We start from the raw sequence: 26415 nt of genomic DNA on the forward strand, positions 1-26415 counted from the left end.
TTCTCCCCCCGCAGCCTCCCAAGTAGCTGGGATTACAGGCACCTGCCACCACCACACCTGGCTAATTTTTGTATTTTTCACCACGTTGGCCAGGCTGGTTTTGAACTCCTCACGTCAGGTGATCCGCTTGCCTCAGCCTCCCAAATGTTGGGATTAGAGGCGTGAGCGACCGCGCCCAGCTTGATATTTCTTGCAATTATTTTTAGGGACAGGGTCTTGCTCTGTTGCCCAGGCTGGAGTGCAGTGGTGCAGTGATAGCTCGCTTCGCCTCAACCTCCTGGGGTCAAGTGATCCTCTCCCCTCAGCCTCCCGAGTAGCTGGGACTACAGGTGCACACCCCCACACCCAGCAGATGTTTGTAATTTTGGTAGAGATGGGGTTTCACCATGTTGCAGAGTCTGGTTTCAAATTCCTGGGCTCCAGGGAACCTGCTGTCTTACCTTTCAGAGTTGCTAGGACCACAGGTGTGCACCACCACGCCCAGCTTATTTTATTTTTCTGTAGAGACATGGTCTGGCTATGTTGTCCAGGTTGGTCTCAAACTCCTAGGCTCAGGTAATCCTCCCACCTCAACCTCCCATGGAAGCCAGGACCTCAGGTGTCAGCCAGCAAGCCCAGCTAATTATATTTTTTTTGTAGAGACGGGGTCTGGCTCTGTTGCTCAGCCTGGAGTGCAGTGACACAATCACAGCTCCGTGTAACCTTCAACTCCTGAGCTAGCAATCCCCCCACCTCAGCTTCCCAAGTAGCTGGGACTGTAGGTGTAAACCACCATGCCCAGGTAATTATTACTATTATTATGTTTGAGATGGAGTCTTATCCTGTTGCCCAGGCTGGAGTGCAGTGGTGCAATCTCGGCTCACTGCAACCCCCGCCTCCTGGGTTCAAGCGATTCTGGTGCGTCAGGCTCCCAAGCAGCTGGGATTACAGGTGCCCACAATCATGCCCGGAGTACTTTTTGTGTTTTTAGTAGAGATGGCATTTCTTTTTAAAATTTATTTATTTTTCAGACGGAGTCTTGCTCTGTCGCCCAGGCTGGAGTGCAATGGCATGATCTCCACTCAGCAACCTCCGCCTTCCGGGTTCAAGCAATTCTCCTGCCTCAGCTACTCCAGAGTAGCTGTAATCACAGGTGTGCACCACCATGCCCAGCTAATTTTTTTGTTTAGTAGAGATGAGATTTCACTATATTGGCCAGGCTGGTCTCTAACTCCTGACCTTGTTATCCACCCGCCTCGGCCTCCCAAAGTGCTGGGATTAGAGGTGTGAGCCACCGCACCCGGTGAAATGCAGTTTCACCATGTTGCGTCAGCTGGTCTCGAACTCCTGACCTCAGGGGATCCACCCGCGTCAGCCTCCCAAAGTGATGGGTTCACAGTCATGAGTCACCACACCTGGCCTCAACCCAATTATTTTCCTGGCCTGAAATCATTCCTTGTTGGGTATGAGGCTACTGAAGCCTGCCCCGTAGAGCAGAGTGCACAGAACTGTTCATAGGCACGAACCCCGAGCTGTGACCCAGCCTTGCTTCCGCATCATGTGGAAATCCCTTGAAGGCTGTTCCTGTGCTGATTTCTGCCTCCCTGGCCAGACCCAGGCTCCCCTCATGCCCTGTGTGGGTGGCAGCCTCTTCTCTCGGGAATGGTCCGGAAGAATTTGTTCTTTTTACGGCCCCTCTGTGCTGGCCATAGTCACCTCTGTGAATTAAAGTCCTATGCATACCCGCTTTCACACACAGATCCTGGAAATACCTCATTTTGTTTTCTTCTGTTTTTTGAGATGGAGTTTCACTTTTGTTGCCCAGGCTGGAGTACAGTGGCGCGATCTCAGCTCACTGCAGCCTCCGCCTCCCGGGTTCAAGTGATTCTCCTACCTCAGCCTCCCGAGTAGCTGAGGTTACAGTCACACGTCACCGTGCCTGGTTAACTTTTTATTTGTATTTTTATTTATGTTTTGAGATGGAATTTCACTCTTGTTGCCCAGGCTGGAGTGCCGTGGCATGATCTCGGCTAACTGCAACGTCCACCTCCCAGGTTCTAGCAATTCTCCTGCCTCGGCCTCTGGAGTAGCTGGGATTGCAGGCATCTGCCGCTGCACAGCTAATTTTTAAAATTTTTAATAGAGATGGGGTTTCACTACGTTGGCCGGGCTGGTCTCGAACTCCTGACTTCAAGTGATCTGCCCGCCTCAGTCTCCCAAAGTGCTGGGATGATGGGCGTGAGCTTCTGCATCCTGCCTAGACCTCATTTTCTACCTGTCGCCTGTCAGAGTTGGTGGCTCAAGGTCTCGGGCAGTCAGTGGGTACCCACCGCCATTTTTATTCCCGTTTCCCGCGGAAGTGTGGCATTTTTTCACAGTATAACCACAGACATCAGAGCTTCTCAGGATGGTCTTCATAATGGTGATTTAGCCCACGTTGGAATAGGTTCTCTTTGGGACCTCATGATTCATTTTCCAAAAGAAATCTCGCTTCTGTTTTTGCTACCTGGTCGCCATGGAGAAATGGTGTCCAAAATCTAGAAAGATGCACTTGTGGCCAGGTGTGGTGGCTCATACCTGTCATCCCAGCACTTTCGGAGGCCGAGGCGGGTGGATCACCTGAGATCGGGAGTTTGAGATCAGCCTGACCAACGTGGAGAAACCCCATCTCTACTAAACATACAAAAAAATTAGTTGGGTGTGGTGGCAGGTGCCTGTAATCCCAGCTACTTGGGAGGCTGAGGCAGGAGAATGACTTGAACCCGGGAGGCGGAGGTTGTGGTGAGCTGAGATTGCATTACTGGACTCCAGCCTGGGCAACAAGAGTAAAACTCCTTTTAAAAAATAAAAACACACACAAAGAAAGACGCACTCATCAGCTGTACCCACGGCTACCTCACCCCATGACTAGGCTGCACAGAGATGAATGAAGTTACAGGCAGTTTCCCCGACTTCCATCGGCTCCGAATCCCTATCCTAAAACGCTGGGGTCTGTCTCAGCAGCTCTTCCACACAATCATGGAATTCATACAGATCATTTAAATAAATGAACGAGATTAAAGTCCAATGTGTGTATGAATTTTATTACCACATATGCAGCCAAGGAATATTTGGTTTTCATGACAGGACACGGGAGGCATCTTTAGAAAATGTTCATTCAGGCCGGTCGCAGTGGCTCATCCTTGTAATCACAGCACTTTGGGAGACTGAGGCGGGTGGATCATGAGGTCAGGAGTTCGAGGCCAGCCTGGCCAGCATGATGAAACCCCATCTTTACTAAAAATACAAAAGAATGAGCTGGGCATGGTGGCAGGCACTTGTAATCCCAGCTACTTGGGAGGCAGAGGCAGGAGAATCACTTGAACCCGGGAGGCGGAGGTTACGGTGAGCTGAGATTGCACCACTGCACTCCAGCCTGGATGACAGAATGAGACTCTGTCTTTAAAAAAAAAAAAAAAAAAATCTAGGCGTTGTGGCTCATGCTTGTAATCCCAGCACTTTGGGAGGCCGAGGTGGGTGGATCATCAGGTCCAGAATTCAAGACCAGTCTGGCCAACATGGTGAAACCCGTCTCTACTGAAAATAACAACAATTAGCTGGGCATGGTGGTGGGTGCCTGTAGTCCCAGCTACTGGGGAGGCTGAGGCAGACAATTGCTTGAACCCAGTAGGTGCAGCTTACAGTGAGCCGAGATCGTACCACCACACTCCAGCCTGGGAGACAGAGCGAGACTCTGTCAAAAAAAAAAAAAGTTAATTCATTGGGCATCTTTTTCAGGTCATACAGTTTTTTAAAAAAATTAAGGTATGAGGCTGGGCATGGTGGCTCATGCCTGTAATCCCAGCACTTTGGGAGGCCGAGGCAGGCGGATCACCTGAGGTCAGGAGTTCAAGACCAGCCTGGCCAACATGGTGAAACCCCATCTTTAGTATAAATACAAAAATTAGATGGGGGTGGTGGTGGGCACCTGTTATCCCAGCTACTCGGGAGGCTGAGGCAGGAGAATTGAATTGTTCAAACCCCAGAGGCAGAGGTTGCAGTGAGCTGAGATCGCACCACTGCACTCCAGCCTGGGTGACAGAGCCAGACTCTGCCCTCCCCACCAAAAAAAAAAAAAAAAACAAGAGAGCCAAGCATGGTGGCTCATCCCTATAATCCCAACACTTGAGCCGGGTGTGGTGGCTCACGCCTGTAATCTCAGCACTTTAGGAGGCTGAGGCAGGTGGATCAAGAGGTCAAGAGATCAAGACCATCCTGGCCAACATGGTGAAACCCCGTCTGTACTAAAAATACAAAAAAAATTAGCTGTGCATGGTGGTGGATGCCTGTATTCCCAGCTACTCGGGAGGCTGAGGCAGAAGAATCACTTGAACCCAGGAGGCAGAGGTTGCAGTGAGCTGAGATTGTGCCACTGCACGCCAGCCTGGGCGACAGAGCAAGACTCTGTCTTGAAAAAAAAAAAAAAATCCCAGCACTCTGGGAGGCCGAGGTGGTAGGATCATGAGGTCGGGAGTTCGAGACCATCCTGGCCAACATGGTGAAACACCGTCTCTACTAAAAATAGAAAAATTAGCCAGGCATGGTGGCAGGCACCTGTAATCTCAGCTACTTGGGAGGCAGAGGTTGCAGTGAGCTGAGATTGCACCACTGCACTGCAGCCTGGGTGACAGAGCAAGACTCTGTCTAAAAAAAAAATTAAGAAAAAGTTAGGTGTATCATGAATGTGTGTGTATGTGGATGCTAGTTTATTTTCTCACTATGATAAAATTACAAAATAAAAAAGAAAAGCTTAGCACAAACCATTCATTGATCAGAGCTGTTTTTGTTTTTTGAGACAGTCTTGCCCCAGGCTGGAGCGCAGTGGCGCGATCTCGGCTCACTGCAACCTCCACCTCCAGGACTCAAGCGATTCTCCCGCCTCAGCCTTCTGAGTAGCTGGGACTACAGGCACGAACCACCACAGGTGGCTAATTTTTTGTATTTTAGTAAAGAGGTTTCACGATATTGCCCAGGCTGGTCTCAAACTCTTGAGCTCAATCGATCCACCTGCCTCAGCCTCTCAAAATGTTGGGATTATATGTGTGAGCCACTGTGCCCGTGAGCCACAGCCCCTGGCCAGCTTTCTATCTTTCCTCCTGGTTTTTTTTTTTTTTTTGTACATAGGGTCTTGCTCTGTTGCCCAGGCTGGAATGCAATGACTCAATCTCAGCTCACTGTTACCTCCACCTCCCAGGTTCCAGCCATTCTCCTGGGTCAGCCTCCTGAGTAGCTGGGATTAAAGACGCCCACCACCAGGCCTGGCTGATTTTTGTATTTGTCATGGAGATGGAGTTTCACCATGTTGGCCGGGCTGGTCTCGAACACCTGACCTCAAGCGATCCACCTGCCTCGGCCTCTCAAAATGTTGGATTACAGGCGTCAGCCATTGTGTGTGATGTAATTTTTTATTTTTTGTAGAGATGAGGATCCCACTCTATTGCCCAGGCTGGCTTCAAAGTCCTGAGCTCAGGTGATCCCTCTGCCTCGGCCTCCCTAATTCTCGGGGTTACAGGTGTCAGCTTCTGTGTCCAGCTGGAGAATCACTTGAACCCCGGAGGTGGAGGTTGCAGTGAGCTGAGATTGGTCACTGCACTCCAGCCTGGACAACAAAGTGAGACTCCACCTCAAAAAAAAAAAAAAAAAAAAAAAAGCTTACCCCAAAGCATTCATTGATCAGAGCTTTCTGTCGTTCAGGCTGGAGTGCAGTTCTGTGACCTCAGCTCATTACAACCTCTGCCTCCCAGGTTCAAGTGACTCTCGTGCCTCAGCCTCCAGAGTAGCTGGGATTACAGGCATGCACCACCACGCCTGGCAAATTTTTATATTGTTAGTAGAGATGGGGTTTCACTGTGTTGGCCAGGCTGGTCTCGAACTCCTAACCTCAGGTTTTCTGCCCACGTCGGGGTTCCAAAGTCTTTGGATGACAGGCGTAAGCCACCGTATCCAGCTGGAGCCTGCTTTCTTATTGGTAGGGAGTCCTATAGCGTTTGAGCGTCGGTGAGTACAGATTAGGCGCCTGTTGTATGCACACTGACTCCACAGTACACATTTGCTGCGAACTCATTCAGAAATTTCTCACCTTGTCTCTGCATCGTAAAGCTTTTGGGGACTCCACAGGTCCTTCTGCACCCTAAAGGAGCCCTTTCTGAGCCAGAGACAGGCCACCAGAACACCATCCCCTCTCCCACGCCAGGAGGCTGCCGCTCACCTGAGCTGGGCCCCCGGCCAGCCGGACACGGAGGGGGAGGACCTGTCTCCCCGTGGCCTTCAACACCGCTGCATCGAGCTCAGCCTTCAGCTCCTGGAGTCCGTGCCCCAGCAGGGCAGACATGGGCACGACGTTCGGTTCCGTGGGGTGGTAGCTGCAAGGGTGGGGAGGCCACAGAGTCCGCTCAGCCTCAGGGCCACAGGCCGGCAGAAAGCAGGGGTCCCAGAGTCAGCCACCCGTGGGGCACAGCCTGGGGAAGCTCCTGGTGTCCTGAGTGTCACTGCTGAGGTTCAGATGAGGAGAGGGGGCATCTCCCCATGTGGCTTGAGCACATGCAGGGAAAGGAGATGTTTGTGAAAAGCAGGGTCACCAGGAGTGAGCTGCCCACGAGACACGGGCTCGGGCAGCAACCTCTGCCTCCTGGGTTCAACCATTCTCCCTGCGTCAGCCTGTGTGCCAGCGGTCAGCAGTTCACACGAGGGCAGGGTCTCCAGCGCCTGCAGGGGAAGGCGTGAGACGAGTGTGGGTGCCAGGGCCGGACTCACCCGGGCACCGGGTCCACCTTGTTGTGAACCTGCAGCATGGAGTCCAGGAGCGGGGTGGGCAGCCGCAGCCTGTGCAGCATGGACACGACGCTGGCTTTCTGGAGCTCCGCCTTGGGGTGGCTGACGTCCCTCATGTGCAGGATCAGATCCTACAAGTGCCGGGCATGCAGTCAGAGCCCTAACCCCACCAAGCTTGCAGGCAGGCCCGGGAGAGGGGTTCCCACGAGTTCCCAAGGCCAGCGTGGGGGTGGGAGCTACCCCCATGTACAGGCCCTCGGACACCCCAGGATGGGGGTGCTGGGTTTACACTGGACGGAGCCCCACCCAACTCCACATACCTCACCTCCCGCAGCACAGGTGACAAGTCTGCACCCCCAGACCCACAAACAAGGTGGTGTCACAAATGACCACTCAGCCGCCACATGCCAGCCACTGCTTCCTCATTCAGTGCTTTGGGTGGCTTCATCCCACTGTGAAATCGTTTTACTTTTTTCTTGAGACAGAGTTTCGCTCTTGTCCCCCAGGCTGGAGTGTGACGGCACGATCTCAGCTCACTGCAACCTCCGCTTCCTGGGTTCAAGTGATTCTCCTGCCTCAGCCTCCCCAGTAGGTGGTATTACAGGCGCCTGCCACCATGCCCGGCCAATTTTTGTATTTTTAGCAGAGACAAGGTTTCACCATGTTGGCCAGGCTGGTCTCAAACCCCTGACCTCAAATGATCCACCCGCCTCGGCCTCCCAAAGTGCTGGGATGACAGGCGTGAGCTGCTGCTCCCGGCCCTGTGTATATGGGCTCATCACGGTGGCTGAGTGTGGGTGACACTGGGGCCACTGCTCAGCCTCGGCCCCAGGGTCAAGGGATGCTTGTGGGACACTAAGTCTGAGGCCGAGGAGACAGTTGTTATTCTGCCCCGAGTGGTGCGGGTGTCCCAGAGCCTGGCCCCTGGTCTGAGTGGGCGTCCGAGGGCTTGGCCCCTTGGCTGATGGGGTGTCTCAGAGATGGTCCCTGGTCTCAGTGGGTGTCTGAGAACCTGGCCAGTGGGCTGAGTGGGCGTCCGAGGGCTGGTCCTTGGTCCAAGTGGGGTCTGAGACCCCGGCCTCTCTCATTGGCTGTCTGAGACCCCGGCCCCTGGTCTGAGTGGGTGTCTGAGACCCCAGCCCGTCTCAATGGGTGTCCAAGACCCCGGCCCGTGGTCCGAGTGGGTGTCTGAGACCTCAGCCTCTGTCTCAGTGGGTGTCCACAGCCACCCGCAGCCCTGACTCACCGAGTGGGCCACATCTTCCAGGGTGGCAGAGAAGGACTCGATGAGGCCATGTGGCAGCTGGGACAAGAACCCGACGGCATCCATGTATAGGACGGTCAGGCGTGAGGGCAGCGCCCCCACGTGGGCTGTAACGTCTAGCGTGGCAAACAGCTGGTCCCGCGGCTGCAAGTCAGTGTCTCCCGTCAGTGCCTTCATCAGCATGGTCTTCCTTCGGAGGGCATGGAGATCAGGGGCTCAGGCGGAGCCACACCTGGGTCCTCAGAGTGGAGACCACAGCACCCTCTTGGGCAGCGGCACCCCGGGTGCCAGGTCCCTGAGCTCCCCAGGCACCCCTGGGCCACACACGACATGCAGGACTAAGCCACTGTGGCTGCTCTCAGGCCGGATGCAGCAGGGCCACTGTGTAGACACAGGGGAGCTGGTGGTGTAGACAGGTGAACATGAGATGGTGTGGATGGGAAGATGGTGTAGATGGAGGGAGGTGGTGGTGTAGAAGCGTGGGTGTGTGGATGGGGTGGTGGTGCTGTGGATGGGAGGATGGGGTACATGGCATTGTCACCACAGCTGCTGTACCCACCATGCAGACCACGGGATCCCCTTTCCCTGGGTGAGTCCTCACCACAGCTGGTGTATGCACCACGGGGAGCCCCCTCCCCGTGCAAGTCCTCACCACAGCTGGTGTACCACACACAGAGACCATGGAACCCCTTCCCTGGGCACATGGTCACTTCAGCTGGTGTACCCCACCAAGAGACCATGGGACCCCCTCCCCTGGGTGCATGCTCACTGCAGTTGGTGTACCCCACCTTGGAGACCATGGGGAACTCACGTCTTGCACGCTGCCGCCACAGCAGGTGCCTCTTCTTCTGAAGCCCGTCCAGGGCCTTCCTCATCTTGGCCTCCTTGTCTTTGAGGAGACGCTGCTGCACCTGCATGAACGATTCTCCTAAAAACACACAAGACAGGGCGGTGAGCCAGGCCGGGAAAGGCGTGGGAGCGGGAGGTGCCACTGAGGGTCTACAGGGCCTGCTCCTCCTGCTGCAGCATTTAGGGGCCCTGCCGCGTTCCCGGCAGTGGCCCCAACACTCCCTTTCCCTGAGAAAGGGCTGCGCTCAGCCGGGCGCGGTGGCTCACACCTGTCATCTGGCACTTTGGGAGGCCGAGGTGGGCGGATCATGAGGACAGGAGTTCGAGAGCAGCCTGGCCAATATGGTGAAACCCCATCTTTACTAAAAATACAAAAATTAGCCAGGTGTGGTGGTGGGCGCCTGTAATCCCCGCTACGCGGGAGGCTGAGGCGGGAGAATCGCTTGAACCCAAGAGGTGGAGCTTTCAGTGAGCTGAGATCGTGCCACTGCACTCCAGCCTGGGCCAGAGCCAGACTGCATCTCAAAAAGAAAAAGTCTTGAGCACTACGGAGGCTTCTAAGTGGGGCACAGCCGGGATGTCATCGTGAGGGGCTCAATGGGGCTCCTTTGGCATCCTAAGTCCCAGAACCTGGGAATGGGACCTGATTTGTAAATACCCTCTTTGTACGAAATCAAGACATCATCCTAGGTTAGGGTTGGGCCTGAATGCAAAGATCCATGTCCTTCTTAAAAGGTAGAGGCTGGAGTGATGTGGCCACAAGCCAGGGATACCTGGCGCCCCCAGGAGCTGGGAGAGGCAGAAGGAGCCTCTGGAGGCTTTTGGTCTCCAGGATGGGTGTGCACAGATTCCTGCTGTTTCAATCCACACTTTGTGGCTACTTATGTCAGCAATACCTCACAGAACCACCACCATCTCCTGTCTCCACAGACGTAACAAGGAGACGGAGCCCCCAGCCGGCCCCCACCCTGTCGGAATCCTTCAGGGCAGCTGCTGACAACCACGTTCTCAGGATGTCCTGGGGTGCTGCACCCAGCCAGAGTGACCTGACCCCATGATGTAGCGGGAGCTGGATCCTCCTCAGTGAAGGGGGTCAATGTTCCTTTTCAGGTTCGACCTGGCATGGGAACAGGAGGGGTTCACTCTGCAGGGAAGCTCTCTCCCTCCCAGCAGAGGTCGAGGTGAAGGTGAAGGAGGCCGCAAGCCCAGGACACCTGGAGACCCCAGAAGCTGGGAGAAGCAGGAAGGGTCCTCCCCGAGAGCTTCTGGAGGGAACTGGATGATTCCATTTTATTGGGTTAAATAGTGATGCCCAAAATAGAGGTTTATGTCTTGTTTCGCACGACCTGTGAATGGGACGTTATTTAGAAATAAGGTGTCTGCAAATGTAATTAGTTAAGGATCTTGAGATGAGGTCACCCTGGATTAGGATAAGTCTTAAATCCAATGACAGGTGTCCTTCTAGGAGACAGAAGGGGAGGGCCGGGCGCAGTGGCACGCACCTGTAATCCCAGCACCTTGGGAGGCCAAGGCAGGTGGATCATGAGGTCAGGAGATCAAACCATCCTGGCCAAGGAGATCAAAATATCCTGGCCAACATGGTGAAACCTCGTCTCTACTAAAATATAAAAAAACTAGCTGGGCTTGGTTGTGGGCACCTGTAGTTCCAGCTACCTGGGAGGCTGAGGCAGGAGAATCGCTTGAATCTGGGAGGTGGAGGTTGTGCTGAGCTGAGATCCAGCCACTGCACTGCAGCCTGGGTGACTGGGCAAGACTCTGTCTCAAAAAAAAAAAAAAAATTGTAGACAGACACAGAGGAGAAGTCCACGTGGAGATGGAGGCAGAGACTGGCGTGATGTGGCCACAAGCCAGGGACACCTGGCACCCCCAGGAGCTGGGAGAGGCAGGAAGGATCCTCCCCGAGAGCTTCTGGAGGTAACTGGATGATTCCATTTTACTGGGTTAAATAGTGACGCCCCAAATAGATGTTTATGTCTTGTTCCCCAGGACCTGTGAATGGGACGTTATTTAGAAATAAGGTCTCTGCAAATGAAATTAGTTAAGGATCTTGAGATGAGGTCACGCTGGATTAGGGAAAGTCTTAAATCCAATGACAAATGTCCTTCTAGGAGACAGAAGGGGAGACTCAGACAAAGAGGAGGAGCCTACGTGGATTTGGAGGCGGACACTGGAGTGATGCGGCCGCAAGCCAGGGACACCTGGCGCCCCCAGGAGCTGGGAGAGGCAGGAAGGAGCCTCCAGAGAGAAGTGGATACAACTGCAGTGGATTGTCAACAGTAGCCCCCAGAAAGATCGGTCCACATCCTAAAGCCCAGAACCTGTGAATTAGTGGGGCCTCTGGGCAGAAGGGAGGAGCTGGTGTTGGGGTCCCACTGGGTGTGTAGCTCATGCATTGTGAGTGAGGAGTGTCCCAGGCCGAGGGGACCTACCTAGTGGGGAGTGGGGTGGGGTGGGGAGAGAGTGCTCCCACAGTGCTTTTCTTACTCTCATATACCCCCAGAACCACCAAACACGTGAGTACAGAATGGAGGGGCTGCGGGGTGGGCGTGATGGTTGGCCTGGGCGTCCCGAGGTACCTGAGGAGCGGGATCTCTGCCAGGGCCATCTGCAGCCAGGCCTCCTTCATGCAGGCGTTGCAGCGGAAAATGTGCAGGATGATGGTAAAGCAGTCAAACACCTCCACGCCCGAGGCGGCTTCCAGTTCTTTCTAGAGAAGGAGAGAGTGAGCTGGGCCTGGCGACTCACACCTGCAACCCCAGCACTTTGGGAGGCCAAGGCAGGTGGATCACCTGAGGTCAGGACTTCGAGACCAGCCTGGCCAAAATACTGAAAACCTGTCTCTACTAAAAATACAAAAATTAGCTGGGTGTGTTGGTGGGCACCTGTCATCCCAACTACTCAGGAGGCTGAGGCAGCTGAATTGCTTGAACCTGGGAGGTAGAGGTTGCAGTGGGCCGAGATCATGGTGACACTGCCCTCCAGCTTGAGTGACAGAGTCAGATTCTGTCAAAAAAAAAAGAAAAGAAAAGAAAAGGAGAGAGCAAATGAGAAGCCAGAGGGGAAGGCCAGGCCCTAGTGGCCAGCCTCACAGGGAGGAGGACATTCCATCACGCCTTAAAGCCACTATCACCCCATCTGGCCCCTGCCTGGCGGGACGCTCTAGCATCCACTCGTTCACCGCGTGGAGCGTGGGAGCAAACAAAGCAAAGCCACATTCTGGGATACCTTGGTTGGGGCAGCCATCCTCTCCACATTCAGGAAGACGCGTGTGATGTCCGGAGATTGTCAGATCCTCTCTAAAGGAAAGGGGGTCTCGTCAGTGGCCATCCGTCCAGACCTGTGGACTGCGGGATGAGCCATGAGGCCCTTTGTGGGGTGCACCGTGGAGGGCACAGTTCACAGGCATCCCTGACCTGAGCACCAGGCCCAGGATCCAGGAAATCAGCATTGGAGGGATGTCTCTAGGGGTGTGTGTTTCATGTACACAGACGTGTACACGGTGAAGACATCCTGGCGGAGACACACACACAAGGTAAACACATCCCAACAGGGACACACACATCTCACACACACGCATGCATGGTAAATGCATCCCAGTGGAGACACACACATACACACACACGGGGAACACATCGCAGTTGGGACACACACACACAGTGAACACATCGTGACATGGACAGACACAAACACATGATGAACACATCCCAGTGTGGAGACACACACACACACGGGGAACACATTCCAGTTGGGACACACACACATACATGGGGAACATATCCCAGTGGGGACACCCACACACCCCTCACACAGTGAACACATTGTGACATGAACAGAGACACATGGTGAACACATCCCAGTGGGGACACACACACAAGGTGAACACATCCCAGTTGGGACACACACACTCACACAGTGAACACATCCCCGTGGGGGAGACACCCCCCACACACACACTGTGGACACATTGCAGTGGGGACGCGCACACACACACAGGGTGAACACATCCCTGTGGGGAGACACACACACGGAGGACACATTGCAGTGGGGGCACACACACATGGTGAACACCTCCCTATGGGGAGACAGACACACACACACGGTGAACACATCCCTGTGGGGAGACACACACACACGGAGGACACATTGCAGTGAGGACACACACACATGGTGAACACCTCCCTGTGGGGACACACACACACACACACGGTGAACACATCCCGACAGGGACAGACACATGTATACACACGCACGCACACACACACACACACACAAACAGAGTGAAAACATCGTGACAGGGACAGACACAGAGTCCCGGTGGACACATCCCAGTGGGGACACACATACACGGTGAACACATGGTGGGCCAGACACACACAGAAACATGGTGAACACATCCCAGCCCCGATGAGATGCCTCTGAGTCAGGCACGGAAGCAGACTCCCACCTCGGCTAGTTAGTAAGTTAGTTAGCAGTAGTAGTAGCAGTTAGTAGGGTCTTACCCACTCTGCACTGTAAGCCGGATGGTCAAAAACTTGGAAGCACAAGGGCCCCCACACAGGACCCCACGCTAAGAGAGTGCATGGAGGAGGGACACAGGTCCAGGCTCCCACCCCTCCAGCTCCTATTTATGTGGGCTCCCAGCTCACCTGGACCACCCACTCATGGGCCCGCTTCCCCTCTGGCCCAGCGAGACCCCTGTCCTTCCACACGTCTGGGTTGAATGTTCTCGGGAGCAACAGATGGGAAAGGAGGTTTGGGGAGGGAGCAGGTGTGGACGGACTCACCTGTCAGGTGCTCAAAGTTCCCTCTGCCAAAGACAAGCTTCTTCTCTGGCGTTCTGGTGGACACGACCATCGTCTGCACCATGGACCAGCCGTCCAGAATGTGCACCAGTACTGTGGCCTTTGCTACCTGTCACTCAGCTCTGGGGACACAAGGGCCACCTTGAGGGACACTTCCTTTTGGGGTAGATCCAGGGCCCCAACCACACCTGCCCGGCGTGTCCTTCTCCTGGCCTTGACCGTAGGGCCTCTAAGTAGGAATCTGGCCAGGGAAGGATACTGGAGCCACCATGGGACATGAGGACTCCCCAACCTGCCTTATATAGGATTTGGGGTCCAGGTGGACACAGCAGGGAACTAGGGAGCTAGGGGTGCTCAGGGATAACTCAGGAACCACAGGCAGGGTTAGGAGGAGGAAATGCAGGAGGTCTGGGTGCCGTTCTGAGCAGTTTGGGGCTTCCACTGTCCCAAGAGTTGCCCATTTTGGAAAACACCCTTGAAGGAGAACCGCTCTTCGGCTACAGGGGCTTCCAAGGGAGATGTCAACAGTCTTGAGACTCTGGCACCTGCAGTGACTTAGGGATTTGGATTTCCTCCTGGGGAGTGGGGCAGGGGACTGGACACAGATGGTCTGCTAGACACCCTCCCTTCCCTGACCCCAAAAACACTGTGCCTACCTTGAACCCAGGGCAAGAAAAACGGGGTCTCATCACCAAGACACGGCCCGGCCTGGCCCGGCCCACCCCACCCCACCCCACCTCACCCCAGGGGCTTCTCCCCATAAGCTCCGCCCCAGCCCTTTTCACCCCATAGGCTCCTCTCCCCAAAGCCCCGCCCATGCACCTCCACCTACGAAATCCTCCCCTCAGAGCCCCGCCCCTTCAGAGCCATGCTCTTGCATCTCCACCCATCAGATCCTCTCCTCAGAGCATCGCCCCTTGAAGCCTCGCCCACTACACCACTTGTGATCTTCCCCTCAGAGCCCCCGCCCCTGCGTCTCCACCTGAGTGTCTTCCATCAGAGCCCCGCCCCTGAATCTCCACCTATGAGATTGTCCCCTCAGCGCCCAGCCCCCGAGTCTCCACCAATGAGACCCTCCCTGCAGGGGCCCTCCCGCAGAGTGCCAGCTCCTGTTTCTCCCCTGCAACCCCCGCTGTGTTCACCTCACTTCATGTGCAGCTTCCCAGGGCCCCACTTGACATCGGGGTGGACCAGACACAAGTGCTGGGTCCCCGCCGGCAGCAGAGGCTCCCTCTGCAGCAGATCCTCCTCTGCGTCCTCATCCGCATCTTCCGGCTCCTCCTCGTCCTCTCCCGGGCAGCTTCGGCCTCCGTCCGCCCACGGGCCGCACCCTCGGCCCCATGGCCTCTCCAGATTCCCGGGGACCCCACGGCCGAAAGCAGTGAGACCATGGATCAGAGCTCTATGCAGAGGGGAGGTGGGTGCCCTGCCCGGGTCTCACAGGCTGCATCCTGCTGTCAGGCTGTCCTCTCATCTGTACTCCAGGTCTGCTTTCAGGCTCACTCGAGAGTGTTTGTGGAAGTCAGTTACTGGGTTTGTAGGACTGAGGTCCCCCAGGACACCTCCAAAGACAATTAGCAACCAGGGTCCCTCCTTCCCTCCATGCCGGCTGGGAAGGCTCCCTCTTTGCACCACGGAGGAATCTTAAGTAACATTTTATAGTCATGGGAGTGACTCCCACACCATTTGCCACAGAACAGAACCTATCCATCATCCACACTCGAGGGAAAGGATTATACCGCAGAGTGAGGAGGGGAACTTGGAGGCCACCCTGAAACTCTGCCAAACACACTTCTCTTCTGCACTACCAGGACCTCCAGAGTGACCTGGCTTGGAGGCTGATCTTGCACTGTTTGCTCTGCTGTTTGCACCCTGAGAATCCTCACCATGGAGGGCCAGGTACAGCTGGCCTACAGAGGGTAGACCCAGGCCGCACTCCTTCCCACAGAGTGTGAGGGACCCAGGCCACCCTCCTTCCCACAGAGGGTGAGGGACCCAGGCTGCCCTCCTTCCCACAGAGGGTAAGGAACCAGGCTGCCCTCCTTCCCACAGAAGGTAAAGGACCCAGGCCACCCTCCTTCCTGCAGAGGGTGAGGGACCCAAGTCGCCCTCCTTCCCCTAGGACACACGCTACACATGGCCAGCCCTGGATCATGTGACAGCCATTGGCTAGCATCCTTTAAACGCGGGAGGTAGGGGTGGTTTCCGTAATTGTAAATGAAGATCTCAACCAAAGGTCATGCAATCGCTCCAACCATCTTCTACAACCAAATCCCCACCAGCAGCATTAGTGCTGTGGCCATAAACTTCTCTGACAAGGGCCTGAGACCTGATTCCCTCCCCTTCGGAGACACAATTTGTCGTGACTGCACAGAACAACCCTTTCTCCTGTTCGTGCATGTGACCAAGTGAGGGAAGAGGAGGTTGTTCCTGCAGCCACAGTGAACAGTGTAGAGACTTCTTACAAAGCTAGGCACGGTCTCACCTAGTATCCAGCAATCATGCCATGGCTATTTACCCAACTGATGTGAAAATGTATGTCCATACAAAAAAACTGCATCCAGATGTTGTGAGCAGCTTTATTTACACTCACCCAAAACTGGAAGCGACGAAGATGCCCTTTAGTAGGTGAGTGGCTAAAGAAACGAACACTTCATGTGATGGAATATGATTCAGCAATAAACAGAATAGTTATCAAGCTGCACAAAGACATGGATACATCCTACATGCATAGCACTAAGTGAAAGAAGTCCCTCAAAAGAAACTGGAGAAGAGTTGCTTCCGGCAGGAGTGTGGCTTAACAAATAGGAAGCCCCTATTTGTATATTCTGGAATCGCACAGTTAAGTGAGTGGACGCTGATGGTGGGAGCCTTTTTCTCAGTGCTAGAGAGGAAGTTCACAGATAAGCAAGAGGAGGAGGCTGGAAGGATCCATGTGGGCATGGGTTAGTGGAGGAGACGTTGGTAGGAACTCAGGTCTAGTTTAATGCAAACGTAGATGGATACACATAGAGATGTTTACATGTATCCATACGCGACTTCTTTGATGCACAGCCATTTCCTTGCTCTGTCGGCTGAGAGGGCCTAGAAGCAATGACACCCCAGTAGCCGTGAGCACACCTAGCACCCTGATCTTGGTTTCTGCCATTCTTCAACTCTAAAGGAGCCAGAGCTCCTGGGAGAAATGGCTGCGTCTTGGGCTGTGGCAGGAAATAGGCTAGATGAGGCTGGAGCATCTCCTTGTGCTGGAAAGTAAGGACGTGCCCCACAAATCCCGATGACAGGCTGTGTCCCAGGGGCACAGAAGCCAACTGAAAGCTCCCTGTGGCCAGAGTGGAACCATTTCAGCAAACTGTAATAAACAATGTAGTAGTGGATTATAACCCAAAGTACAAAATAAATATGCATGAGTCCACACCGATGTAAATAAACTGTTGAATAAATGAAGAACAATAGGCAAGGCTCCCATGTCCCTAAATTCTAAATAATTTACATAGATATGCTACCTCAAGGAAATGGAGCATAACCCCCCACCCCTCAAGTGCTGGCTGCACATGTGATTTCCTTCCAAGGAATATAACATGGGAACGGGGTGGGGCAGCTTAAAGGCAGAAACAAGACGCAAACGCAACCTCATCCTGAGGACCAAATCCAACGTCAGCCATCAATCATGTGGATAGCTCGCCCCTGCCACTGTCCCAGTGTTCATGGCCCCCCCAATTCACATATGCAGCCCTAACCCCCATGGTGCTGATTTAGGAGGTGAGGACTTTGGAAGGCTGGAAGGTGATTCAGTCATGAGGGTGTAGCTCTTCTTAGTGGTATGAGGATGAGTGGCCTTGTAAAGGAGACCCCAGCAGGCCCCTCACCCCTCCACCCTGTGAGGACACAGCTGGACGGCACCAGCTGAGACAGCGTGTCCTCGGTCTTGACCTTCCAGCCTCCAAAACTCTGAGGAATAACTGGTTTATGAGCCTCCCAGTCTGTGGTATTTTGTCCCAGCAGTCCGAGGTAAGACTTGCTTGCCCGTGGTATGATGTGAGCGGAGGGCATTTGCCTCTGTGATCTCCTCCCCAAACCCACAACCCCAAACACGTTCCAATCCGGGGAGACTCTACAAAATACCCGATCAGTACCCCTCAAACTGTCAAGGTTCTCAAACCCGAGGAAAGTCTGAGAAACTGCCAGAGCCATGGGGGCCTGGAAACACATGGCAGCTGAATGTGATGTGGCATCCAGGTGGGATTCTGGAACACAAAAGGACATTAGGGCAAAAACAAGGGAAATGTTAATAAAGCAGAGACTTCAGTTCATACGAGGGTATCCGTATCAGTCCACTACCTGCGACAGATACTCAATGCTAATGGCAGATGTAGGTAATAGGATAGCCTAGTGTAGGGTGTGTGGGAACTCAGCAACCTTCTCCCAGCTTCTCTGCGTGTCTGATGGTATTCTAAGCATGAAGGTTTAGTGCGAGTGTGCGCACACACACACGTGTATACATACCACCCCAAGACATAGATAGAGTTGCGCTCTGTACCAGGCTGGCATTTCCCTCAGTTGGTAATGACCCAGCTCCCCACCACCCCCGGGGAAATTCCAGGAGCAGCAAGCAGGTAGGACTAAAGTGACTCACACACCTTCCCATGGCCCAGCAATCTCACCCACAGGTCACACCTGAGAGACGAGAGGCCTGGAGGAGACCGCAGTATGAACTCATGTCCAGTTTAATGCAGTTTAATGCAGGTCCACAAAAAACACACAGGCAGGGACGATCCGAGGAGCTTTATTCTGCCTCCCTCCCTCACTCCCCACCAGCACCCTTGGGTCCAGGAGTATTGCACCACAAGATGTCTACTTGCTCGTGTAAGGCAGGCCCAGAGATGAGCCCACCCCCTAAAGAGCAGGCCCTGCATGCGCCAGCCATGGTCTGCCAGGCAGCTCGGTGTTAGCTGTATGAGAGGGGCAGTGCACAGGAACCTTCGGCCTGCCCCTGCTTGGCCTAGCTCCCCAGGGAAGCAGGCACAGAGCATCTGGCCACAGCACCTCACTGGCCAGGGCACTGCCACCAATCCCTGCATGTCCCTTTCTCATGAGAAACGCTGACTCCAAGGCAGCCGTGGCCTGTGAGGACAGACGGGGGCAGAGGTAGGAAGGAGGCCCCACCTGTATCAGTAAGGCAGTCTTTCTTTTGTCACTTTAAGAAAAAATCAAAGGAATATGGCTAACTGCTAACACCTGTGTGTTGGGATAGTGTTTTTCTATGTGCCTATTTATATTTTGTACTTTCTGCATGTTGAAAATGTTTCACTTTAAAAAAGATTTTAAAACAATGGTGATTGCTAAAGTAAAAAAGGAAAAATAATTATTTTGTTACCTCACCTATTCTCCAGAAAAGGTAACGTGTTCATACTCAATACTTATTTCTAAGCATTCATTTGCAATTTAATTACTGAATTTTGCATTCAACTTGCATTTATTTTTTTAAAGATGGGGTTTCACCATGATGGCCAGGCTGGTCTTGAACTCCTGACTTCAGGTGATCCACCCACCTCAGCCACTCAAAGTTCTGGGATTACAGGCGTGAGCCACCGCGCCCAGCAGCGTTTTTGTTTTTAATCATTAAACGTGAAATTATATAACGTCAGCTTGCCTTTTCAAAGTGTGCACTGCAGTGGTATTTACGGCAGTCACAGGTTGGGAAGATAGTTTTTTATTTTTTGAGACCAAGTCTGGCTCTGTAGATTTTGGAAGCATGAAAGAAAAAGAAGTTTCCAAACCCCCAAATCATGAAGCTAGAAATAAAATTCAAGCTGGCAATTGATTAGGGCCAACCTGCCTCTTGTTCTGTTCACAGTCACCCTCTGCTCACTGAGATAGATGCATATTTGATTGCCTCCTTTGGAAAGGCTCATCAGAAACTCAAAAGTTTCTCCCTCCGGCTTCCAGTCTTCCTTCTGTTGTTCCAGTTGTCCCGCTTTTCCTGACCGAATCATGTTCACCTTGCATATTCATGTCTCCTGTCTCCCTAGAACATATAAAACTGAGATGGGCCACGACCACCCTGGGCACCTGTGGTCAGGACCTTCTGAGGCTGGGTCACGGGTGTGTGTCATGACTCGGTGAAATAAAACTTTCTAGATTAACTGAGACCTGTCTCATATTCTCGGGGCTCACAGGGGTCACGGCGGGGGTTGCTGGGTCTGAGGACGATGTCCATAGGGTGAATTCTTAATTTTTTTTTTTTTCAGAGAGAGTCTTGTGCTGTTGACCAGGCTGGAGTGCAGTGACAAGATCTCGGCTCACTGCAACCTCTTGGCTAATTTTGGTATTTTTAGTAGAGACGGGGTTTCACTATGTTGGCCAGGCTGGTCTCGAACTCCTGACCTCAGGTGATCCGGCCTTCTCGGCCTCCCAAGGTGCTGGGATTACAGGTGCGGGCCACCGTGCCCGGCTGGGTGGATTCTTCAAACACACCCAGAAGCCACTGCATGCACTACTGGTCTCGGCAGACTTGAATTCATGGAATCCGTGGTGAGCCCTCTGCTATCCCTGTGACACTCTGCCCTCCTCTAAATGTCCACCAGGTGCCCTCGAGTCCCTTTGAGAGCAGACCTCAGCCTCCACCAGCACAGAACATTTCATCTCCACCTCCCTGCGCCCCAGTAAAAGACGTAAACCACCAGGTGCAGTGGCTCACACCTGTCATCCCAGCAGTTTGGGAGGCTGAAGCAGGCAGATCATGAGGTCAGGAGTTCCAGACCAGCCTGGCCAGCATGGTGAAACCCCATCTCGAATAAAAATACAGACATTACCCGTGCGTGGTGTCAGGTGCCTGTCATCCCAGCTGAGGCAGGGGAATCGCTTGAACCTGGGAAGTGGAGGTGACAGTGAGCCGAGATCACATCACTGCACTCCCGCCTGGGCAACAAGAGAGACTCCATCTCAAAAACAAAAAAGGACGTGAAGCAACATGAACAGCTTCAGGTCAGGCCTTACTGCTGGGGTGGCCCCAGGCCCCGTGGAAGTTCTTGACAGAGAGATTCCAAAATAATTTACTGTTTGTGCCAGCCAAGGCCAAGACACCACCAACCCCACCACCCTCTCCCAGAACGTTTACAGAAAGGTGCTAAAGTCGAGTTCTCCCTCCAACCCTTTGAGATGTTTTTCAGCTGAGGCATGTCTGAAAGCCTCTCCTCTGAGATGGGCCTCCTGGGAGCACAGCATGCTTTGATGGCTTGGTCTCCCAGATGCCTGCCTCTTAACTCCTTCTTTGCCAAGTGTGCCAAGCGTCCTTCTTCGAAATTCCCACTCAGCCATGCAAGAATCCAGGGTGAGGTCAGGGCACACTAGATCCTCATCCCTCTTGCTGATTAAAATCTGTTCTTGGCCAGGCATGGTGGCCCATGCCTGTCAACCCAGCACTTTGGGAGGCCACGGTAGGCGGATCACCTGAGGTCAGGACTGCGAGACCAGACTGACCAATATCATGAAACCCTGTCTCTACTAAAAACACAAAAATTAGCTGGGTGCGGTGGCACGTGCCTGTGATTCCAGCTACTCGGTAGGCTGAGGCAGGAGAATTCCTTGAACCTGGGAGGTGGAGGCTGCCGTGAGCTGACATTATGCCACTGCACTCCAGCCTGGGTGACAAGAGAGAATCTCCATCTCAGGAAAGCAAAGCAAGTTGGGGGGAGAAGGGAAGGTAAGGGGGGAGGGAAGGGGGGAAGGGAGAAATGGAAGGGGGAAGGGAAGGGAGGGGAAGAAGCGAAGAAAAAGCAAAGGAAAGAAGGGAATGGGGAAGGGGGAAAGAAAGGGGAGCAGAGGGGAGGGGAGGGAAGGGGGAGGGGAGCGGAGGGAAGCAGGGAAGGAAAAAAGAGAACAGGGAAGGAAGGGTGGAAGGAAAGGTGAGTAGAGGGGAGGGAAGGGAAGGGGGGAGGGGATGGAAGGGAGGGGGAAGGGAATGGGAGGGGAAGGGGGAAGGAGGGAAGGGAGGGGAGGTGAGGGAAGGGGAGGAAAGAGGACAGGAGGGAACGGGGGAAGAGGAGGGAAGGGGAGAGGAGGGAAGGGGAGAAGAGGAGGGAAGGGAAGGAGAAGGGGAGGGAAAGGGGAAGGGGAAGAAAGGGGAGGGGAGGGAAGGGGGAAGGGAAGGGGGAATGGGAGGGGATGGGAGGGAAGAGAAGCCGGGAAGGGACAGAGGAGAGGGAAAGGGAGGGGATGGGAGGGGAGGGAAGGGAAGAGGGGAAGGGAAGTGAAAGGAAAAAAGAAGAAGGAAGAAGGGAGAAAGGAAAAAAGGGAGGGAGGGAAGGGACGCAGAAGCCAGGCACAGAAGCAGCGGCATTGGTGGCAGCTTGGCGTTTACCTTATTTGAACCTGGTTTCAACATTTGGCTGCCTTTGGCTGAAACTCAGCGGTCGGCAGAAGAGTAGGTTCTGGTCTGTTTACACTTTCTGTTACCTCACAGTTCACTGTGTACAGAGAAACCTTTAGGCCGAACTGAAAATATGTCAGGAGGCAATTTCAAGAACCGTAAATGTTTCTTGGTTTTTTCTTTTTGAGATGTGATCTTGCTCCGTCGCCCAGGCTGGAGTGCAGTGGTGCGATCTCAACTCACTGCAGCCTCGGCCTCCCGGGTTCAAGCGACTCTCCTGCCTCAGGCTCCCGAGAAGCAGGGATTACAGGCGCCCGCCACCACACCCAGATAATTTTTGTGTTTTCAGTAGAGATGGGGGTTCACCATGTTGGTCAGGCTGGTTTCGAACTCCTGACCTCATGTCATCTGCTTACCTCGGCCTCCCAAAGTGCTGGAATTACAGGTGTGAGCCACCATGCCTGGCCTTTTTTCTTTTCTTTTTTTTAATTGCATTTTAGGTTTTCGGGTACATGTGAAAAACATGCAAAATTGTTGCATAGGTGCATACGTGGCAGTGTGATTTGCTGCCTTCCTCCCCTTCACCTATATGTGGCACTTATCCCCATCCTCTCTCTCTCCAACTCCCCACCCCCCGCTGTCCCCCCAATCCCCTCCAACAGACCCCAGTGTATAGTGCTCCCCTCTCTGTGTCCACGTGTTCCCTTTGTTCAACACCCATCTATGAGTGAGAACATGTGATGTTTGATTTCGTGTTCTTGTGTCAGTTTGCTGAGAATGATGGTTTCCAGGTTCATCCATGTCCCTACAAAGGACGCGAACTCACCGTTTTTGATGGCTGCATAATATTCCATGGTGCATATGTGCCACGTTTTTCCTATCCATTCTATCATCGATGGGCATTTGGGTTGGTTCCAGGTCTTTGCTATTGTAAACTGTGCTGCAATGAACATTCGTTTGCATGTGTCCTTATAGTAGAACGATTTATAATCCTTCGGATATATACCCAGTAATGGGATTGCTGGGTCAAATGGAATTTCTATTTCTAGATCCTTGAGGTATCGCCACACTGTCTTCCACAATGGTTGAACTAATTTACACTCCCACCAATGGTGTAAAAGTGTTCCTATTTCTCCACATCCTCTCCAGCATCTGTTGTCTCCAGATTTTTTAATGATCACCATTCTAACTGGCGTGAGATGGTATCTCAATGTAGTTTTGATTTTCGTTTTTTTTTTTTTTTTTTTACAGACAAGATGTCACTGTGTCACCCAGGCTGGAGTGCAGTTGTGTGATCATAACTCAACGTAGCCTTGACCTCCCAGGCTCAAGTGATCCTCCCCGCTCAGCCTCCCAAGTAGCTGGGAGTACAGGAGGAGGTGTGACATCGCTGTAGCTGGTACTACAAGTGCACGCCATTATGCCCAGCTAATTTCTATCTTTTGTGTAGAGACAGGGGCTGGGTACACTGCCCAGGCTGGTCTGGAACTCCAGGGCTGAAGCGATCTGCCTGCCTAAGCCTCCCACAGTGCTAGTATTTCAATCTCTGCTTACTTGATCGGTGGAAAATGGTCATCTATTTTAATGCTGAATAGTGGTGTCTCCTCACATGCGTTTTGAGAATGCCATACAAAGCCAAGTGAGTTTCCTGCTGTGTGTCTGATCAGAGGTGATTTTGGTATTAGAAGGCCTGTGTTACGATTTTGAGCATGGGGATTTGGAGCATAAATGACTAGCAGGTGGACAAGTGCAGCTGGGACCTCGGTGAGGAGCCCTCATCCCTGACTCTGCCCGTCATCCCTGACTTCCTAACTCCAGCTCAGTGCTTTATTTTATTTTAGTTAGTTAGTTTTTGAGATGGAGTTTTGCTGTGTCTCCCAGGCTGGAGTGCAGTGGCACCATCTCGGCTCAGTGCAACCTCTGCCTCCTCGGTTCAAGTGATCGTCCTGCCTCAGCCTCCCCAGCAGCTGAGATTACAGGCACCTGCCACCATGCCTGGCTAATTTTTTATGTATCTGGTACAGATGGAGTTTCACCCTGTTGGCTAGGCTGGTCTTGAACCCGTGATCTAAAGTGATTTGCCTACTTTGCCCTCCCAAAGTGCTGGGATTACAGGACTGAGCCACTGTGCCTGTCCTATTTAGTTATTTATGTTGAGACAGAGTCTCACTCTGTCACCCAGGCTGGAGTGCAGTGCCATCACCTCGGCTCACTGCAACCTCCGCCTCCTGGGCTCAAGCGATTCTCCTGCCACAGCCTCCCGAGTAGCTGGGATTACAGGCACCCGCCAACACACTCAGCTGATTTTTTATGTTTTTAGTAGGGACGTGGTTTCACCATGTTGGTCAGGCTGGTCTTGAACCCCTGACCTTGTGATCCCAAAGTGCTGGCATTACAGGCGTGAGGCACCATGCCCAGCTTCATTTATTTATTTTTGAGACGGAGTCTCTCTGTCACCCATGCTGGAGTGCAGTGGCACGATCTCACCTCACTGCAGCCTCTGCCTCCTGAGTTGAAGCAATTCTCCTGCCTCAGCCTCCTGAGTAGCTGGGATTACAGGCACCAGTCACCAACCCTGGCCTACATTTTGTACATTTTTAGTAGAGACAAGGTTTTACCTTGTTCGCCATACTGCTCTTGAACTCCTGATTTCAAGGAATCCGCCTGCCTCGGCCTCTCAAAGTTGTCTCTTTTCTCTAGTAAAGGGGTAAGACCCACCTTCGGAGACACCAGTCCGTATCCCTTTTGCTTCTAAGGAAGGAGAGGGGGAATGGAATTGGTGATGGTTTAAAAGAAGCCAGCTCAGGCCGGGCACAGTAGCTGACACCTGTAATCCCAGCACTTTGGGAGGTTGAGGCAGGCAGGTCACATGAGGTCAGGAGTTTGAGACCAGCCTGGCCAACATAGTGAAACCCCATCTCTACTAAAAATACAAAAACTTAGGAGTGGTGGCGGGTGTTGTGATCCCAGATACTTGGGAACCTGAGGCAGGAGAATCTCGTGAGCTTGGGAGGCAAAGTTTGCAGTGAGCCGAGATCACACCACTGCCCTCCAGCCTGGGTGACAGAGCAAGACTCCATATCAAAATAAATAAATAAATAAATAAAATAAACATTTATCTCCACCTGGTGTCCCTCCTTGCCATTGGAGGGGGTGCTCCCCATCCTCAGTATTTGAAACCCAATCACGGGGTGATGGAATGTTCCAGTGGAGAAGAGGTCTTTGCATCACAGGTAGCGCTCCGACCAAGAGCTTCCGTACCGGGCATCGGGAGGGGTTGGCAAACGCACCTTGCAGCACACAAGGGCACTGTCAACAGGGAAGTCCGAGCATTTCCAGGGCCCCACACCCAGCCCACTTAACTCAAGCACCTTTCAAAACCCTCGGCTCACACAAGAGAGGCAGCTCCAAGGCATGGACGAGACATCCCTCAGCCGGCTGGAGGTCCCCACCCAATGTCCGGCCCACACGCGGCAGCACAGGACACAGAGGAGGAGGAGGGGCTGGGTGCCATGATCACAGGTTCACAGCACATGAGGACAAAGACGGAGGACAGGCCCCGTGTCCAGGGTTCCAAGTCAAACCAGGACATAGAGGGAAGAAAGCTGGGCACTGTGTCCATATGTCCACATCACACCAGGACACAGAGGGAGGACAGGCCCCGTGTCCAACGGTCCACATCACAAGAGGACATACAGCGACGAAGGCTGGGCATTGTGTCCACACGTCCACATCACACCAGGACACAGCGAGAAGACAGGCCCTGGTTCCAGGTGTCCATGTCACACGAAGACACGGAGGAAGGACAGGCACCGTGTCCAGGGGTCCACATCACACCAGGACACAGAGGGAGGACAGGCCCCGTGTCCAGGAGTCCACATGACACCAGGACATAGAGGGAGTACAGGCTGCGTGTCCAGGGGTCCACATCACACCAGGACAAATAGGGAGGATAGGACCCATGTCCAGGTGTCCTCATCACACCAGGACATAGAGGGAGGAAAGCTGGGTCCTGTGTCCATTCGTCCACATCATACCAGGACACAGTCAGAAGACAGGCCCCGTGTCCAGGGGTTCCCATTATACCAGGATACAGAGGGAGAAAACGCCCTGTGTCCAGGGGTCCACATCACACCAGGACACAGAGGGAGGACAGGCCCCGTGTCTAGGGGTTCACGTCACAATAGGACACAGAGAGAGTACAGGCCCCATGTCCAGGGGTCAACGTCACACCAGGACAGAGAGGGAGGAAGGGTGGTCACTGTGTCCATATGTCCACATCACACCAGGACACAGAGGGAGGACAGGCCCCATGTCCA

General features: G+C 53.4%; 1 pseudogene; it reads right to left on the bottom strand.

The window, feature by feature from the left end:
- Positions 1–5958: 5958 nt before the first annotated feature.
- LOC135271605 (putative GTP-binding protein 6) lies at positions 5959–24726 on the bottom strand (annotated as a pseudogene).
- Positions 24727–26415: the final 1689 nt, after the last annotated feature.

The sequence above is a fragment of the Aotus nancymaae genome, unplaced genomic scaffold (assembly GCF_030222135.1).
Source record: "Aotus nancymaae isolate 86718 unplaced genomic scaffold, 86718_ANA_hifiasm-v0.15.2.pri h1tg000087l, whole genome shotgun sequence".
In the NCBI taxonomy this organism is placed as follows: domain Eukaryota; kingdom Metazoa; phylum Chordata; class Mammalia; order Primates; family Aotidae; genus Aotus; species Aotus nancymaae.